Source organism: Rhipicephalus sanguineus, chromosome 6 (genome assembly GCF_013339695.2).
Source record: "Rhipicephalus sanguineus isolate Rsan-2018 chromosome 6, BIME_Rsan_1.4, whole genome shotgun sequence".
NCBI lineage: Eukaryota > Metazoa > Arthropoda > Arachnida > Ixodida > Ixodidae > Rhipicephalus > Rhipicephalus sanguineus.
The window spans coordinates 17420192-17440807 of record NC_051181.1 but is presented as its reverse complement, the minus strand read 5'-3'; the positions used below and the strand labels follow the sequence as shown (position 1 = coordinate 17440807).

Below are 20616 nucleotides of genomic sequence, written 5' to 3'. Positions count from 1 at the left end.
CGAACTGGTACTGGAGGACGTGGATGTGAAAGCGCTGCATCTGGGGTGGCATGAGGTCGAGGTCCGCGGTTCCTAGGAGCTTGACCAATAGCTTATAGTGGGTCTCCAGGGTGAAACGAAGGCAGCGAAGAAACTCTTCAACCGGTTAATGGCCCAGGTGGCAGCCAGTGCCTCGTGTTCGATCCGGCTGTACCATTGTTATTTCTGTTAGGGCATAAAAGGTGTATGCTATTGTTCGGCGCTACCCCTAAAAGCTGGTCTTGAAGAAGCACTGCACCCAGCCTGAAGGAACTGGCATCTGCGGAGACTGTCGTCAGGAGTGCAGGGTTGTACCGTGCGAGTCAGATGTCTGAGGACAGCATGGTCTAGAGCTTGTCAAATGCTGAGGCTTGCGCTGGTCCCCCCATCCAGGCTGCAGTCTTGTTTGGGAGACTCTGGATCGGCTCAGTCGTCTGTGAGAGACCCGGAAGGAAGCGACCCACGTGGTTGAGCATACCAAGAAAACATTGGACACCAGGAATGTCCGAGCTAGCATGTGCTGAATAGCTGCCACCTTGTTTGAATTAGGAACGATGCCAATGGCACCGCCGCCGCCATCAAGGAATCGTACACTGGATCTGCCGAAATTGCACTTGGCAGCGCTAAGGGTGACCCCGGCTTGTTGAAGGCAACTGAGGATTGCTTGGAGGCGTTGGTCATGCTCTTCTGTGGTGTGGCAAAACACAAGGATGTTGTACATTAAAATAACAGAGAGCTGAGGTAAGTATTCATTCTAAAAAGACAGGGCGTGTGGTGTCCCGACTTCTTTCTTGTGTCTGTGTTTGCACGCCCTGTCCTTTTTAGACGAGGGTAGCGATGCGGGCTTGTTGGTCTGTCATGGTTCTTGGATGTGGGCGCGAAAAGACAAGGACGAAGGGAAGAAGGACACACACACTGGCGCTACTGACAGCAAAAAACGTTTATTTTCAATCACCAAGCCTACTTATATACCCGTTATATACCCCTTATAAATAGGTATATAAGTAGGCTTGGTGATTGAAAATAAACGTTTTCTTGTTGTCAGTAGCGCCAGTGTGTGTGTCCTTCTTCCCTTCATCCTTGTCTTTCCGCGCACACACACAAGAACTGTATTTTTAGAATGTTGTCCATGAGGTTGATGCCACCGGCCAACCCTTCCAGCAGGCGAGACATCGGACACTGGAAATATTCTGGGGCTGACGTTATGCCGAATGGGAGGCGGCAGTATCTGCCAAATGGAGTGATGAAGGTCGTATACTACTGGGAGTCACGGGCCAAGTGTACTTGGTGGAAGCCTGAAGTTTCGAAAAAACGCAGGCATTGCCGAGCAGTCCAAGGGTTTGGTCGATGGTCAGGAGTACGTGGCATTCACGCAGGACAACTTGGTTGAGTTCGGTCAAATCTACGCAAAGGCGGTAACCCCCTGCTGGCTTCGGGACGACGACAAGGCCTGCACACCAGTCCATTCGGTTTGTTGATGCGCCGGATCACGCACTCCTGCTCCATGTTGCAAGCTCCTTTTTGACTACATCTCGTAGGGGTATTGGGATATGCCTGGATGTGCTGAGAGAATACGGTACCGCGTCAAGCTTAATACCGATCGTGTACTTTTCCGGGAACCTGCCCAGGCCGGCGAAAAGGGCTGCAGGGACTTCCCGAGGTGGCGTGTCCGGCAGAGCTGGTGTGACGCTGACAAAATTGACGGCACCAAGGGCAACGATGGCGGGATAGCCGAGAAGGGGCAGCTCTTGTCCCGCAACGACGCAGAGGCTCTCATTGACTTGCCTGACTCTCCACAACAGTGCTGCGGAGGGGCCGAGAAGCTTCAGGGACTGTTTCCTGGGATCAAAAAGTTCCTCGCCATGCGGCTTCTCGAGGACAGTTGGGCAGCCAGAAAACGTACACTTTGCTGACTTTGCGTCACGTGACCGGCCCGACGGTTTGCACAAGGGCAACAGAGCTGGCGAGGCTTCCAAAAAGCGGCCTAGGCCTAAGTGGGCAGTGCCAAATATGCGGTCACAAGTTTCACCGACGGTCTGACTGCCCAGCGGCCAAAGTGGTCTGTAACCACTGCAAGAAGCGAGGCCATTTCGCAGCGTTATGTCACTCAAGGAAGTGCCTTGGATCCGTGGAGCTTCACCCCGTCGCAGCGGTGGCCCGCAACAGGCGGTACGTTGAGGTGCGTGTCAACCAACGTTTTTAGATTATTTTCAGTTTGCAAACTAGCTTCGAGAAGTGGCCAGGTTTTGTCGCTGTCGTGAGAGGTGGCGCTGGCGTAGCGTTGAGATCGGTTGAGATGCAGGATGCAGTACGAAGGGCGACGCTTGTTTCAGCCGCGTGCTTTTGCTGCATTGTTGGTTTTTGCTCGCTCGTTAATCACTCATATGTTCTGACGTTTCACGCGTTCCACCAAGGCATGAGCTCTTTGCAGTGATCGTGCATACGTATTTGAGTAGATACCGCGAAGTTTCCGTACCGCGACGTTTCTTCATGGGAGCTTTTCTGTATGTTTAGAGGCATTGAAACCAAGTTTTCGGTTGAGCTGCAAAGGAACCGGGTCTGTTTCGACACTTTTTGAGCCCTTCTTGGCGCACTTCGGGACTGTGATGTGACAAGTGTCGGTTGTCCCATTCACAAGGACACCACTGCTGCAATAATATCTGAGGTATCTACATGCCAAAACCACGATGGATATGATTATGAAGCATGCAGTTTTACTGCCTCCGGAAATTTAGACCATCGGGTGTTTAACGTGCACCGACATCGCACAGCTAGTACACGGTCCTCTAGCACATCCATCGAAATGCGACCGCCGCGGCTAGGATCGAACCCGCGACTTTCAAGTCAGTAGCCGAGCACCGTAACCACAGCACCACCGAGGCGGACCACCACTACTGCAGAGGTTCTTCCCTCGTACATAGTGTTCAGGATGCATTTTGCTGCTAAAGACGCTTGCAAAAGCCTAAGGTCTAAAGGTCGCATCAGCAAAAAATAAATTAAAGCTAATGTGAAGGCTTCCGGCCCGTACAGTTCCGTCATCATTAGCAGCTTTCCGATTGTATTAGGGATGTGCGAATAGTGATTTTTGAGGACCAATAGAATAGTGACAGAAGCGAATAGAGTTGAACATGGTATACTTTTTGAATAAGTCTCGAATCTGAAACAGCCATTCTTAGAATGAATCTACACAAATTGATGTTCACTTTCTCGTATTCATATGTTTAGTATCAGTGTTGTACGGAACGGCGTTCCAAGGAACGACGTTCCAGGAACTAGTTCCTTTTCGGAGGAACGGAGGAACGCGACCGTTCCATTGAGGACGGTGGAACTGTAACGGTAACTCGTTACGTTTACGCAGGAACGGCAGAGGGAACGGCGTTCCTTCTGTAAACGTTCCTCGGCAATTAAACAGGCGCACGCATGCAGCACATCATGCAAAACAGGTCGGTTGGGCGACCGTGTGAGGCGCAAGAATCTAAAGCTCGCCTCTCACTTGACTATGCCCGCCGGGGGTGCAGGGAAGCGCGCGATGTCAAGACCACGGTGTTCAAGCCCGACCACGCGCGGAAGGAACAGCTGATTTTTTTTTTCTTTTGTCTGAGCCAGTCTGACAGCAATCACGGGCCGTTCTGGAGTGTAGACACACCTTGGAGAACTTTTACTAGACATTCGACTCGAGAATCATCGAACCGCATTGTAATGCTTGCCTTGTAACCGCATTGAACCGCCAGGAAAGGGCACGCAATTTTTAAAGACGATAGTCTTCGGATACTTAAACGGAGAAATTTTGGTCTGCCTGTCTTTCTATTTATCGGCACGTCACTCGATTGAGCCACTCGGCCAAAGTTGAACCACTTGCCCAAGGGCCAGCCATCTTGAACGGCTGACTAGGTTCATACTTGTGTACATTGTCGATCAAAAAGCAAACATTACGCATATCTGAGGCGCAACATCACTAGGTAAATATTAGGTGGTGTGTTCCTTTAATAGAAAATGCATACGTACGCAATTCTAAAGACCCTAGTTTCTTAAGCTGCGCTGAAACTTGCCTTCCTCCGTGCCCTCTGCACGAGCTCATTGTTGTGTTTCGGTTTCGGTTCTGTATTGAACTGTACGAATGCCATGGGGCGCCGCTCTGGCATTCCTGTTTTACCCAGGCGACGTGTAAATAAAAGTGTGTGTGGAGAGTAGTCGGTGTGTGCGGACGTTTCTTCTGCTTCAGCGCTTCGCGCCAAACCGCGTGTTCGGGCTGGCTGGCGTCCCCGCCGGTCACGTTGGTCACCGCCGGTCTTCGCCTGCTGCTGCGCCAGGACTACCAGCCCGCAACACAGCACTCATGTTTCCCGAAGCATTGCCAGATGGCGTCCATATCTCACGCAGCGCCTCTTCTATCGTCTTTAGACGAGATTTGCAGCGAAGCACGCAGAAACGCGGCCATTTTTTTTACCTTGGTAACCTTTTTGTTCGGCCAACTCGAAAGTAGATTTTGTGTGTGTGTGTGGGGGTGGGGGGGGCTGCGTATTCGGCTCGTTCTGCTGCGCGTCCCCGTGGCCTTGTCGGCAAAGGGAAAAGTGGGGGAGCCGACTTACCGCAGTTAAGGCGCCTACGTGTGGTTCCGCGGAGCTTTCGAACGGCGCGAATAATCTTTGCTAATCTGGTGTTTGACGTGCACGGGACAGAGGAGCCAATCACAACGCCAGGGACCGCAGAAAATCAGTGAGCTGCCGAGTGGGAAGCTTCGGCCCAGTTCCTGGGAACGTTTCACACGTCGCGTGGTCTTTATCGGCTGGCTCTATCGTCCCTTTGTATCTCGTACATGCCGCCGGCAGCTATCGACCAGTCTGTCTTTTGACACCCGGTTGCGTGGATAGCGGGGAAGAGGACCGAAACGCAGAGGACGCGGGTGCTGGTGTCTTCGATCGTTTCGTTTGGGCAGGCATCCCTTGAATATGCGAATTATCGTCCGCGTCTATCAGTCTATAAGTTTAATTATAGTTCAGTTCGACAGCTGCCGCATCGATAACGTCTGTCATGCAACAAACAATACGCGTACATCCAGCGCTACATTCTCGTTGCGCCCGCTGAGCCTGCCCTTGCCCCTATCACCACGGTTGACTTGCCCCTATTTGTGTACAACACAGCAGTACCCTCACGCACTTGTTGGAACGGCTGTTCAACATTGCCAACGATGTGCTAACGAAAAAGCAGGTTCCTCAGTCGGAAAGCAATGTCGAGATGCAATTCTTGCTGAGTGCGAACAAGGGACTTTACTAAGTTGCGAGTATGTGTCCTGGACATTATTTTCTACTCACACTGCGATATTGAATCAGCACTCATTAAACGAGCATGCATTGCTCCTTTCGATGTGGTTTCCTGTGCAAGAAGCTTCTTTATGTTGGTGCATGTGTGGGAATTTCTATTTGAATATCTGAACCGTAGTATTCTGACGGCGCATTTGAAGGCTCACGTGCAAAGTGCCCCATGTGTAGCACTTGTAGGGGACGAGCACGAAAGTTGCAGTTAGACATATGTGTGCAGTATGACCGGTGGTCTATAAAAAAATTCGTCTAGGAGCGTTTCTTTAGATTCATTTTATCTACATATAACCTACTGCCGGCGATGTCAAATTCGTAAAATATATGTAGCTCAATGTTAGCTTTAAATTGCTCACTTTATCTCGCCTCAGGGTTATCCGGCACTATATCTTGATTAAAAATTCAAATGTAACGTTAATGTAACGACACGTTTCAATTTTCGAAATGTAACTGGAACGAGTTCCTTTCGCATTAAAGTAACTTGTAACGGGAACTCGTTCCAAGATTGGGAAGGAACGAGGAACGAACTTTCGTTCCTGTTTTAGAGGAACGTGTACAACACTGTTTAGTATTTATTTATTTATTGTACTTAAGAGGTTTCAAAACCGGACAACACATGAGAAGTAATCCCAGAAAGAAAGGTCGGTTAGGACGATGTCAGATAAGAGTGTATTCCATATTTTTTTTCTCTGTTTTTTTTTAAAGGGGCCATGACACCCAATTTTCGACCATAATCTGTGTTATGTGGATTAATCCTTGTGCATTCACAAATAAGCTGGCGAAATTTTAGCACATTTGGTCTAGCACTTAATTTATAATAGAATATTTTTATAAACGCGCGAGCGGCCCGAGAGTCAGGCAACACTGGTGCACTCGCGAGCCGTGACGTAACAAGCAGCTAGCTGTGCAAGCATCTGCATTGCGGCGAACGATATTGTTCCGTGGTCAGCTGCACGTGATATCGAGATATTTTAGCTTTCTTCAGCTTGGCACTGAAACCACAAGATTTTCAGCGGCTCAAACTTTGGTAGAAGACGACGGCTCCGTTCCGTGCTGCACATGACGTCACACGCGTCATGACAAAATGGCGGTCGCCGGCAATGGGCGGAGTTTACAGCCGGCGAATTCTAGGGCTTGTTCTGCACTGAAATATTCTTTTACGGCCCACTTTTGAAATTTGTATAGGCATAATAGACCCACTACTTCTAATTTTCGCTGAAAACGACAAATCTTTGGGCAACCATGTCATGGCCCCTTTAAGTATACTGCAGGCCCTTCACGGCCCGTGCGAGTGGGTACATGAATACATGAAAATATATACATTGCCGAAAATTCACGTGGAAAATTTACTCATATACAGCTTTGCTGTAAAAGAACGTCAATACGTATTAAAATGGGTGCATGCTATAGGTACACAGCATTTGTAGGCGTATAGAGGGAGGAACGCACTGGAATAGTGATTTGTTTTCCTTCTTTGGTCAGTGAATGAAGGCAAGTAAAAATAATTAAGAATTGGAGCCCTTTCACCGCACGAGTTGAGCCAGGGAAGCAACTGGAGGGAGTAAGTACAGTCGACGACCGATAATTCGGACTCTACGGGGAACGTAAATAAGTCCGAATTATCGAATGTCCGAGAAAACGAATGCGTCAGAAAAAAAAAAAAAACTTTTATTGACCCTTCAGGGTCCTTGTGGCCGAAAGAAGTTGTCAATGCGTTGCTGCCCGCACTTCCGCTTACGTGCAACCAAGTCCGCCTGTATCTGTGCCAGTGTGATGTGATCGCTGTACGATGGCGAGCTGGTTTCGTTCGTGAAGGCAACGCGTCTGTGCGGCGCATTTAGCGGTTGCACAAAGAGGCAGCATGAATGGCGGCGCGGCGCGTTTGGGTTCTCGCCTATTAAATGCGTGCACTACGCATGCAACTGCACCAGGCCACATGCACTATTGAGCGGTTGACTGAAGATGCTTATCGTAAGGCTTGTCAGCGATTGAGCCGTGCTGGCGCGTTTGCCACCTGCCGCCATCACGCCTCCGTGCATTTCCACTGCTTATCCGCAAGACATCGCCGCACGGCGCCGTGATAGCGGCCCCTTTGAATTTCCAATCCGCTTCACCCCGTGACACTTCGGCATCGCGACAAAGCTGACTTTCGGACTCTGCTACTGTCGCAAACAGGTCGACTCGCGAAAGCGCTGGTTCGAACCTACGTGATGATAGACGCGGCAGAGGCGGGGGCTTCAATTATTGCCTTTCGGACCTGCAATTTGGACAGAAAGTCCGAAAAATCGGACGCTGAAGAGTTATAGCGTCCGAAATTTCCAACGTTCTTGACCATTGACGTCTATGGGGCTGCTCACGGTGCCGCGAAAGCGTCCGAATTTTCGAGCATGTCCGGAAAATCGGCAGTTGACAGTATCTACCGCGTTTCGTTGTCGTCGGCGCGGCCTTCGGCGCTGGCTGTGAGGGCACCGTTGGCACCATTTAACTCAGATCTTTTGAGACAGCAGAGCATAAAATAAAGCAAGTCTCAAAATTAAAATGAACGCACGCGCGAAACGCTTTACCGCAGACGCATTCGACAGAATGGCGGCGATAGCAGCGCAGGTAGGGTGGCTAGAATGGGGAGGTGTGGAAAGCGGCCTTGGAAACCGGTCCCCAAAGTGCACCGTTGCCGCAAGGGGCGCTGTACGAAGGCCTTGCTTTCGCGAGCAACACATCATAGACGCCATCTTTGCAGTACGAATCTCGAAGGCGATGCATTTGTTTGCATTCATCGAAAGATCCTGTTGCTTGCACCTCTCATGCGGCTAATGTTACGGTCAAACCAGGCCAAGCTGCGTGAAAACACACCAATGACCGCTTTCTTCGGTAGTCACTCGGTCGGCTCCAAGCGCACTTCGCGACGTATCATACGGGAACGGTCCGACAGTTACGACGTAACAGTGGGGTTCCCAATACATTGTATCCTATGGGAGCTATGCCGGGACCGGCGGAAAACGACGTAACAGCCGGGAAAACGCAGCAGTGAGGAACGTAACAGTGGGGTTCTACTGTACGTCACTGCAGATAATGTACCTGTTGCATTCTGTTTCACGAAATCGAATGAAAATGACAAGACGTGTTTTTCTGGCTTCCTTGCTGGTTTTTGATTTGGTACGGTTTTCAGCAGCTGGTGTAATACGTGTTCAGGTGAGGTTGGAATGATTGAGCATTACGGTAGCCTGGGATGATTTGCGCATATACGGGCGAAAAATTAAAGCCGGTTACAACGGGAAACAGAATGAAGGTAAGCGCACTGTGCAGTGTTTGTCTTATCTTTAACTTTTTTTTTTCTTGCCCTGTCTTACATGCTGTTTCTTGTTATAATGCTGAGATACAACTAAAACGCGCATTTCACTCAACCTAAGTGAAATGAAAGCGACTACCACATCGAGTTAACTTCTGTGGTAGTTGCTTGTTGGCCCCTTTCAATCAGCAGCGCAGTAGCAGATGACGCGCCGAGACCAATCCTAATGCGACCGCAGCGCCCCCGCCTGGTTGGCGATCACGGCAAGCCGCCCCGCGCCACTGGAAGGCCGCGGTCTTTGCCAACTGAAGTAATCTAAAAACGTTGGTGTCAATGAGCACCCTCACATCCTCAAAGTGGACTCTGATGCTGACGTCTCGGTGGTTCCGCGCACGTTTCCTGCCGTGGCATCGTTGATCACGACGGCATCTCTTGTGCCCGTCAAGAGATGCCGTCGCGATCAACGATGCCACACGCCGCAGCGCTACAGGTCGCGGGCGCGCCACAATTTCGAAAAAACAATAGCTTCTCCTTTCCGGTCCCTGCCATTCCCGCCACTGACATGTGTGACATCACCAGTGAAACTCGATGACGTTATCACTTTCGATGCTTGCAATTGGTGGCCGAACGACAATCGACGACTTCCGGTTACTCTGCAAACAGCTGTTCGCGCGCACCTTGCTATTCTTGGTCGTGTTGCCGCTTGCGAATCGACATCTGCGGCCCGTTGGGCCCCCTCACGCTAGCGGCAAGCCTGCTGCAACGGCGCGGTGCTGCAGAACGTCGGCCGTCGCCGCACGCGCTACAGCTGCCCAACTTGCACGGCAAGCTACACCGGCAAGCCTCCGAAAAACATGGCCGCAGTGCCAAAAGCGGTTGTCGTCCACCTCGAATCTATCAAGTGGCCGCAGTGCGCTCTGTAGCGTGTAAGCTCCGAACTGATGCTTCCATTTGCTTTAGATTCATGTCCTTAAGCTTCGACAGCAAAGTATTCGTACCGATTCAGCCCCGTTTTAGAGAGCCATACTCAAATAATCGATGCTGTAGGCTTAGCGAGTCGAGAAGGGCGCTTCCGAATGCTCGGAGGACATAGATTACGCGTTTGTTAGTTGTTTCTAATCCTCCATAGCTGGCGCCACTTGACCTGGCGCCAGCTTGGGGACATTTTATTTGGTTTTACGCGACGCTTTCTTTAATGCCGGACAGACTAAAACGCTTTATTGACTGCTGGAACCATGCCTGGCAACGACACAGACGACATCCACACTTTCAGCGTGAAAAGCGCGGAAAAAAAAAAGCAAGCAGCTCGAAGCGTCCCGCGACAGACACACACGACGCGGAGAGCCGAAAGCAGACGACGCGGCGCACCGTAGTCATGGTAACCGCTCCTCTGTCACTGATTGGCCATGTCGCTCTGTGGCAGACGGAGAACGGTACGAAAATGGGTCTCGGACCTATTCTGCGAACGGCAAAGAACGGCTGACGTGCGCGAACGAAATCGCTTGCGCACGGCAGCCTGAGAACGTCAAACGGCGAGCTGCCGTGCCGCTATCGTGAGCGGGCCTTAACGCAACCGCCAAGTCGCTAGCGTAATTACATATCCACGCCTTGCGGTTTGATGAGCTCCGTGAACTCGAGCTCGGCTCCTCATCTCGAGCCGAGGTGGTCTGGCACGGCGTGCCCCCGTACGGGTCCATCACGTTGGCGATCCTTTGAAGGCGTGCACGCAACACAGGGTCCATACCGGCACGATTCGTAGGGGCACGGGCCGGCACGGCAGCAACAGCGGTTAGTCAACGAACAGTGCACCCAGATACCACACAGAGTTGACGGCGAGCTGGAGCGTTGGAGTCGCGGCAACCGGAAGTAGACGCTGTCTCGAACAGCGCGTCAGCGGTGACGTATGCCACGCGAGATGAGGAGGGGCACTCAACTGAGGAGGGCAAAGCGGTTTTGGAAGAGGGTAGCGTAGGAAAGAGGGAAAGAAGCGATTGTCTCGTTTTGATCATCAAACGCGTGTAACTCCGCTATTACGGCACCGTTTTGAAAAATTCTCACGGCTACGTGTTCGTTGTAAACTCGAGCACAACTTCCTCACCTCAACTAAATTTCGACCGCTGGGTGGTTTGGGGCCCTTTAAAAACGTGCACTAGCAACCAAGCAGCCTTTTTTTTTTTTGGCGCATTTTTATTGAAACCCCACCGGTGAGAAGTTAGGCCTTTTCACCTTGTGAAGCGACACCCGCCACGTGCACGAGTGAATTAAACTGCCTTTGAAGTGAACCGACACCGTTTCACTGAACCGTGGCACCGCCACGTGGAGCCGATCATCCCTGGCTAGTTGCGTGCAGCGCGTCACCTACTCAGCTCACGCCATCATTGCCGGACCGCTTGCTGTATTACGCACAAATGCGCGCGCTTTGTGCTCGCTTCACTTTTACAGTGCACGGGTGCGGCGAGTAGCCTGTTCGTTCAACGTGGCGAAGACAAGCATTTTGCAAGCAACACGCACTCTACGTCTCCGCGATGCTCTGACTGTCCTGCACGACAGGCGCGGGGCGCATTGTGTTGTCGCCTAATAAACATGCAGTACACTCTCGCTGTAAGTGCATCGACGTTTCTCCGTGCCCGTGCCGCTCAACACCAGCAAGCTACTTTCCTTTCAACAAAGCGACGCGCACTTTATCTCGCAAGGCAGCATCGCGCACTTGTACTGCTAGTACCGCTGTCAATCTGAACAGTGTACGCCACACGTGCAGCCGAGCCGACAGCTGCAGATGACTGGGATAAGGTTTTCGGTGATAAGTCATAATGGCACGTTCATCGCCGGCCGCCACATCGCCTTTGCTTTCCTCTGATGCTTCTCCATGAAGGCATCGCCGTAATCGCACGGAAGTCGTAATCATTGATTGGCCGGTCTCTGCCGTGACTGAAAAGACGAAAGAAATTTTGCGGCACATTGTGGCGTTGGCGCAGTGAACTTTTAGGTGCCGAAAAGTTATCGCCGTCTTTGCTTATTGCATTTTATGGCTTCTTGCATTCCAAGGCATAGGTTCCTCGTAGGCGATCGTAGCTACAGAGAACGGCGCCAGAAAAGGTTGCCGTGCGAAAGCCGACCACAAGGCTTCATGCTGCCTGTTATTTCTTTCTTTTATTGCGATAGCAAGTATATGGTCAGTCTCGATGGGTTTTTGCCGTCGCTGTCGCCTTCATGTCCCTCCCGTATGAAGTAGAAATTGATAAGATCCCCCCGCGCATCGTACGTTCTACCGCGGGTAAAAGCGCGCGAGCCGGGGCGACAAACGCGGCCGAAGCAGAGATCAAACAAGCCGGCCTATTTCCGTCGCTCGGAGGATGCATGCGATAACATCACCCTGCTCGGGAGGCCTGCCGTCAAAGCAGACAGGAAACAACCCGCCTGTCTTTAACGAGCCTTATATGCCGCAAAGACGTGGTATGCGGGGGAGCGTCATCGCGCGAGCAGCAACTTTGAACTTTGAATCTAAAGGCGCGGTCGCAGTCACTGGCGCGCGCGTTATCTCGACAGCCATCACAGCGGGCGGCTCGTATACACCACTTACCGGACGCGCTCAAGCGCCGCCATCTTGGACTGATAGCGTTGCAGTTTTGTGTCCGTATCAAATAAACAAACAGTGCTACGGTGGACTAGCATGCACGAAAACGCTTGGGCCGGTACATTCAACATTTCATGGCCATGATCATTTCATATTACGACATAGAAAACCGGCAAAACAATCGTTTATCAGCCCAAGATGGCGGCGCCCATGAATCGAAAATAAAATTGTGTATACCCTTCTACGTGCTGCACTCTCAACGTGAAGTGACTATGCGAAGAGCATCTCTCCCTGGAGCAGCCGTATTTTCTTACACCAGCGTTTGTAGTTACGCGAGATCGGATACAAAACAGTTAGCTGCCAGCCTCACTTTGTATAACACTACAATTTGTTGCTATCGCATTCAATGCTTCGCCTGCGTGGTAAAACTGTGACATTTTTTTTATTCGTCACTGCCATTCTGCCACCGAAGAAATGCCAGGAAAGTGAGCGACCTCGCTCGCAGCGCCCGAAATCAGCATGCGGTGCTCGCCGATCTAGGGTATCTTCATCGCGATTAAACTGGAGCGGGGCACATGGCCCTCATGCTTGAAGGCCTGTTTTAACTTTTTTTCACTTCGTATGCACTACATTTTTACCGCGACCGTGTCTGAAGTGTTCATTTTAAAAGCAGGAGGCTTTGAAAAGTGTTTGCTATATGTGGACGCAATTTCAACTGGTAGCATAGGAAAAACGTAAGTGCACTGAAGTATGGTCGTTATAACCGATAGATTGTTATATCTGGGATCGTTATAAGTGGGTTCCACTGTAATGCAATCGTTGGCCCCGTACAAGGACTGTGAAGGAGTACAAGGTGGATGGATAAAAAGAAAAAAAGGGCTGATAACACTTGGTAACATACAACCACTGCTCACCGAAATTTCAAAGTGGTGACATCTTGTCCAAGAAATGCACTTCCTTTGTTGAGAAGGCAATCGAGGGCCAGCTGACACAACCCAGCCTTTCAATCTTGGCCGAAGGGGTCAACCCGTTTACCGATCCCATTTCAAAATGTGGGGCACCGCTATACTCACCGCAGTGCATAGCTGCCCTCAGCCATGGACATGTTCTGCTAGTGCTCTCCGAGGTTTCGACACCTGCCTGCCGCACTATTCGCCGCGAGATTGGGCTAGAGGTGGCAGCACCATCGCCGCTCTAGTGTGGATAGGCGGTTGTCGGCGCGTATACAGACGCACAAAACAGCGCTTCGTTGTGAGCGATTTCATCCGATTTCCGGCAAACAAATTGCGTTTACTGCAGCTTTCTGGTAGTACGTGTGCTCTTCATTCCCTAAATAATGCACGAAGCGCGCCGAACATTACTATTACTTGTGAGAGAAGCGCATTCGGCTAACGAACGGGTTGCTCACCTTCGGCAACAGTCGGTGTTTTCGCAATGGATGACGTTTTCTTGTTTTATTTGTACATGTTCAACTTCTGTTCTATCTACTATGCACTGCTGTAGAGCGACTGAATTAAGTATTTACTTCTTGTTGATCTGGATACCCCGCAACAAAAAGAAAGCCCATATTCCTGCACGATGAGTTCAAATAGCACTTTGTACACGGCGTGTTCAAATATTCATCCGCATTTCTTATTCTGTTCTCCAATGTAGGACAGTTGATAGCTTTACTGAGGAAAGCTATGTGGCTGACAGCGCTTTAGCGCTACAGAAGCGTTTAACACGCACACGCTTGTTTTTATTCCAGTAACGGTACACAAAGGTAACTGTACAGCACGAAACTTTCTTCGATTGATCACTTGCACGACAGTAATGGAACAAAGGCCCAGTTATTTCACAGGACCAAAGTACATTTTTTCACGCGAATAATGTCCGCGGCTTTCCGCCAATCTATTACAACACAACACAAACGCTCAAGATAATGTAAAGAAAAAAAAAGATGTGGCTTCCAATCAAATTACTATGACATAAATGTAAAGTACGCCATTTATATTAATTTTGACCATCAGGTCTCTTTAACGCGTACCTTAATCTAAGTACACGGGTACATATAAATTTCGCCACAAAGCGACTAAGTTTTGCGATTTCCGTGTTATTCTATTTTCTGTTCTTTTTAGGGGACAATTTAAGTACCGAAGTGTCGGACGTGACTTGACAGAAATATTTCTGCGTAGTGGGACCAGGACTATACACAACTCAAGCTTGTCGCGTAACCTGTAAACGACAGTCCCGAAGTTATACATCTAACCACAATGCGCAAGTGCATGACAGCCTTTTTTTTTTACCACCGAGCCAATAAAAGGCTATATTCACAAGAGATTTAATGCTTTAGGACAACGCCAAGTGCACTTTGCAATGCCCTTGAACCACAGAGCGGCACCTACACTGATATGACTCTCGTGAACAGAGGGTACGAAGACCACACACAGCAGTCCCGACAAATGCACTCACTGATCTTGTTACAGTACATATACAGCCGATCAAGGCCAAATGCTTCTTTACATCATGTTAGGCTTACGTATGAGCGGTTAAAGTTGCACTAACGCACGGAACAAACCGCCTTTTGAGGTCCTGCATGACGTACGCGCACATGCAAACACAACGTGGCTAGCAGACGACGCTTGGAGCAATCCACACTAGGTGCGGTTCAGTCAGGAGCCGCCAGGTTGCGACTCTGCTCGATCTCGCGGCCAATAGCAGTATTATACAGTGCTGGGCAGTATCGAAGATACATGTATCTTAGATACCATTGTTGTATATTGTAATATGCTTTGTTCTGTTGTATGGCGCCAGGGGGCGCCGCCATTTGATATATATAAACACCCTCGCTACAGCCGAGGGTAAGTTGGGCGTGGTGTGGAACTGTGTGTGTGTCATTCCTTTTCGGAGCACCACAGGTGCTCGGTGCCTTTCCATCGCAAACACTACAATGGCGCAGTCGACATGCGTTTTGAAAGCCTTCCACCCTCCGCCGCTCGCCAACGGCAACCAGCAGCCATGAAGCAAATCATCGGCAACACCAGATGCGGCGATACCCTTTCGGTCCGCTTGCATCGCGCCCTCGCTCTTCGGCAGCCCTCGCTCTTAGCGCATCGCCGCTTATCGCGCCGCAGATAGCGAGCCACCGCCCCCAGGAAGGTCAGCGAAACGCCAGGTGATAACATAACGCCACACAGCTGCGATATGGCCGACTTGATAGGAAAGCCGCCCGGGTTTTGGAACCATCCGGGAACACCAACAGTACCGTGGACGCGGTGGCTTGAAGATTTTGAAACTTATTTGCTTGCCGCTGACGGCGAATGTTTTTCCGCGGAACGCAAAGCCGCACTGCTGAAAACACTGCTTGGAGCCGAAGGTCAGAGGCAGGCACGGGTTGCACTCGCCGCGGCATCGGAAACGCCGGGATCAACCAAAGACGCCTACTCCTCATTAGTGCAAACGCTAACGGCCAAGTTCAGCCCTCCAGAGGCAGTAGCCACAGCCAGACTCTCGTTTCGGAACCTCACGCAAGGCGAGTCTCCACCCCAGGATTTTCTCTTCGAATTGCAAGATACAGCTAACCAGTGCGACTTCGGTGAACTGAAGGACCAGATGCTGCTCGAACAATTACTCATTGGATTAACTTCTACGCGACTACGGGAACGGTTGCTTGTTGAGGAGGCCACGCTTACGTTTGAGAAGGTCGTGAAGATCATCAACGATGCCGACCTTGTCCAGCGTCGCCTCAAAGAATACGAGCCTGAAGCGCTTGTACAGCTAAACACAGCGCCACATCAAAGTTCGGCGCAGCGCCGTCCTTTGCCGCGGGTTGTCACACCTTCTACCGAGCCTCGCCCTTGGCAACTCGCTGCACCTTCGTCGACGTGTCAGCATTACAACCGGCCACCCCAGTCTGCAACTGGCTGCCCCAACTGTGGCTATCAGCATGCTCCTACTCAGAACTGCCCCGCGCGCGGCAAGGTTTGCTACCAGTGTTCCAAGAGGGGACATTTTGCCACTGTGTGTCGCAGCAGACCCTTCGCGCGGTCACCACCAGCATGGCATCAGCCAGCCTCCAGTTTCTCCAGGCCTAGGCATTCGGATCACGCCGAGTCTATGACCCTGTCAGACACCCAACCGGACCTCCGCACACCGGGATTTTACGCCGATGTTGAGGTGAATGGAAAGCCTTTATCTTTATTTGTAGACACTGGCTCGTCAGTTTCCATTCTGTCTAAAGAATTGTTTACGCGTTATTTTGTCCAACCGTCAGGTTCTGATTGCAGACTGGTAGCTCCACCTAAAAAACTGAAAGATTATTCAGGGACTATCGTTCCACTTCTCGGGTGTTTTCAAGCTCTGATAACGTTCCGAAATTGCACTACTGAGATACTGTTCTACGTTGTAAGCAATGGACGATCTCTTCTTGGTATTGATGCAACCCACAAACTTAATATGATTCTTGCAGGCGACAGCCTTCAATGCTGCGGCACCAGCACACAGCCAATTCCAGTGAATCCCGAGTTTTCTGCGGGCGCACCGGCCTCGCCTCCCCGTGAGTTGCCACGAGTGCCATCTAACACATCGCAAAACATCACATCAGGTACGGTGGGCCACCTACCAAACAGATTCAATCATTTTGAACACTTGTTTACTCCCGGCCTTGGCCTCATACATGGTGTCACCCATCAGGTCAGGGTACGTCCTGAAGTCTCACCACAACGCTTAAAGCTCAGGCGGCTGCCTCTCACATTGCGCGAACCAGTCAAACAGGAAATAGCGAACTTATTACGACAAGACGTCATAGAGCGCGTCTCGGCGTCAGAATGGGTGTCTCCCATTGTTGTTGTTCGCAAACAGAACGGAGCCATTCGAATGTGTGTGGATCTGCGCGCACCTAATCAGGCCATCATTGTTGATAGCTTCCCGTTGCCTCATGCAGAAGACCTGCTGCAGTCTCTTCAGGGTGCTAAATGGTTTTCAAAGCTAGATCTCGCCTCAGCCTATCACCAGGTAACACTACATGAGGACAGTCGCAACTTGACGACCTTTGTAACGCATGAGGGCCTTTTCCGTTTTAAGCGAGTGTGTTTTGGGCTCGCTTCCGCTCCTTCTGCGTTTCAACAACTCATGCACCAAATTCTGTCGGGCTGTTCTGGTGTCAAATTTTACATTGACGACATCATTGTTTTCGGTAGCACGCAAAAGGAACATGATGACAATCTGGGAAAAGTTCTCACTCGGATTGCTTCCTCAGGGTTAAAGCTAAATGACAAGTGCGTCTTTGATGTCCAAGAACTGTCATTCATAGGACACAAGATTTCCGCTCAGGGCATATCCCCCCTTGAGAAGAACGTTCAGCAGGTTGAGACCTTTAGCCGCCCTTCCAATCCTACCCAACTGCGCTCTTTTCTTGGGTTGACGGAATATTATTCCAAGTTTGTGCCACACATGGCCCACGTAGTGGAGCCACTTCGTCAGTTGCTGCGTAAAGATGTCCCATTCAACTGGGATGTGGCTGCTGAAAATAGTTTTCAGCAGGTAAAAAAGTACCTCCGTGATGCGCCCATTTTATCACTGTTTGACCCAACTCTTCCTATTGTGGTGTCCACAGATGCCTCGGATTACGGGCTTGGTGCTGTTTTGCAACAGACCGATGGAGAAAACACTCGAACTATTCAGTTTGCTTCTCGTTCTCTTTCTCCAGCTGAACGCAGGTACTCCACTGGCGAAAAGGAAGCTTTGGCTTGTTTATGGGCTTGCGAAAAGTGGCATGTCTACCTCTGGGGAAGAAAGTTCACACTTTTGACGGACCACCAGGCACTGGCTACTCTTTTGTCTGAAAAGGGCTCTGGGAGGAAACCACTGAGAATAGGTAGGTGGACAGCTTGTCTTCTCAACTACACATTCACCGTCCAGTACCGCAAAGGCGAGCAGAATAAGATAGCAGATGCCCTCTCTCGCAACCCCCTTGACACTTCTGAACCCTCCTTTGCTTTTGAGGAGGAAGTAGTCGTCCAGGTTGAGGCCATGATATCCAAGCTTGAAGTACAACAGGCCATGACCTGTAACACAGCTCTGAGACAAGTCATGGAATATACGATAAATAGTTGGCCCGCAAGGAAGCAACTTCCTAAAGAACTTCATCCATACTATGAGGTCAGAAGCGAACTTTCGGTGGTAGATAGCATCCTACTGAGAGGGGACCAAGTTGTCCTTCCCAGCCAACTACAGAAACAAGCGCTCGCTCTCGCGCATGCAGGACACCCCGGCATAGTGAGAATGCAAGACCTGATTCGCTGCACATACTGGTGGCCAGCTTTTCGCAAACATGTTGAGCAGTATGTAAGCGACTGTCAAATTTGCAACAGTGCTGACAAGTCGGCCAAAAGTCAACAGGGGCCCATAGAGCCGACCGAATACCCTCCCCGACCCTGGGTGAAGGTGGCTGTAGACATAATGGGTCCATTTCATTCAGCCCCTCAAGACTGTCGGTACGCCACAGTCATGGTAGACTACTACTCGAAGTGGCCCGAGGTGATGTTCACATCATGTGTAACGAGTCAATCTCTAATAGGCTTTTTAACCTCAGTTTTTTCCAGAGAGGGACTGCCCGAGGAAATCGTCACTGATAATGGCCCCCAGTTCACCTCCGTGGAATTCGAAACGTATCTCACTACCGAGGGAATCAAGCACATCAGATCATCACTTTATTTCCCTCAATCTAACGGGCAGGTTGAGCGGTTTAACCACGTTCTCAAGTCATTCATTCAGTGTGCCCTTCAGGAACAAAAGCCTCTAAAAAGGACTGTTCTCGACTACGTCGCAATATATCGAACCATTCCGCACACTGCAACTAAGTTGTCTCCGTTTTACTTGCTGCGTGGTCGCCAACCGCGAACGCGTTTGTATATTGTAGGTTTCTCCGCGCACAGTTTTCATGAGAACCCACATAACGAGTACCAGGAACTGCGTCAGCGTGTTGAATGCTATCAGCGTAAAATGCAGGAGGATGCTAATCGCAGACGTCCTGCCTACCACAATTCCTTTCAACCTGGTGACCAAGTACGGGTGCATCAGAAAGGACAAGGAAAAGCGTCCTCCCAGTATTCACGCCCTAGGGTAATTTATTCCAAGGTAGCCCGTAACACTTATCGTCTGAATGACAGCACCACCTGGCATGCATCAAAGCTCTCCAAGAGCACACTGAAAGAGCCCCCAACACAGTCACCACAACGGTACGATTATCCGATACCGATACCCCAAACAGACAGTGTGCCACCTTCGTTGCCACCTCCTGTGCCACCCACTGTGTCACCGCCTGTAAGTCTGCAGGTACCTCGAGACACTCAAGATGTGCAGCTTCGGCAAGACGTGGAGTCATCAGAGTCCCGCCAACGATCGTCGTCCCTCACGTCACGACATCAACCACTACACCGATCGGCACGGCCTCAGCGAGAGCGCCGGCGTCCACAGTACCTGGAAGACTACATAGCGTAATTCTTTTGTTAAGGGGAGGAGAAATGTTGTATATTGTAATATGCTTTGTTCTGTTGTATGGCGCCAGGGGGCGCCGCCATTTGATATATATAAACACCCTCGCTACAGCCGAGGGTAAGTTGGGCATGGTGTGGAACTGTGTGTGTGTTGTTCCTTTTCGGAGCACCACAGGTGCTCGGTGCCTTTCCATCGCAAACACTACAACTATCTTAGATACTCTTTGGGTATCTCGTATTTGTATCGCGATAAGTCTCGCAAAACGAGTATCTATATCTGTATTTCCGATACATTCAATAATGTATCGTGTATCCTAAGATACAAGATACTCCTATAGAAACACCACCGTACGAAACAATAATCGCTGGCTCAACACCGCTTCTCAAGCTGGTACTGGTGCCTATAAACCACCTGAATAAAACTAAGCGCAGTGACAATTTTATTTTTCCGCCAGAGTCCACTAGTGAGGGCAGGTGATGACGTGTGCGCGTCCCTTTTGGTGTAGCACAGCAACATGACAGTGCTCGCTTAGTCTCGACAGAACAAGCGCGCGAACGTCTATGCTTAGCTCACGTGCCTTTCTTTTCTCGATTTTTTTTCTTTTTTCGTGTGCCAGTGCCATAATACTTACCCTTACCCCCAGTCTAGCGCCGCGTACCACAATGTGTGGAGTGATTATCGCGCAAATTCTGATGCCGCTCCCCTCCGTGGTGCTCCATTACGAAATCTGAAGCATACGGTTGCTTTGCGTCTCGTGGAGTTTACACATCAGCGATTTGAAGGATTTTTATGTGTATGTAAGTTAGACTTACATGCGATTGACTTATGTGCAAATAGGATCCTAACTATAGCACCACTTGTGCTGATGCTAGATCTAATAGATGAAGCGTTTACCTAGCAGAAGATATGTTTGTGTACCCTATCTTTTTTTTCCTGCTGTCGATTGA

General features: G+C 50.2%; 1 protein-coding gene across 1 annotated transcript in view; it reads right to left on the bottom strand.

Annotated features, from left to right (window-relative positions):
• Positions 1 to 20616, bottom strand: part of LOC119397116 (serine/threonine-protein kinase LATS1-like) — a 136383-nt gene that overhangs the window by 35333 nt on the left and 80434 nt on the right.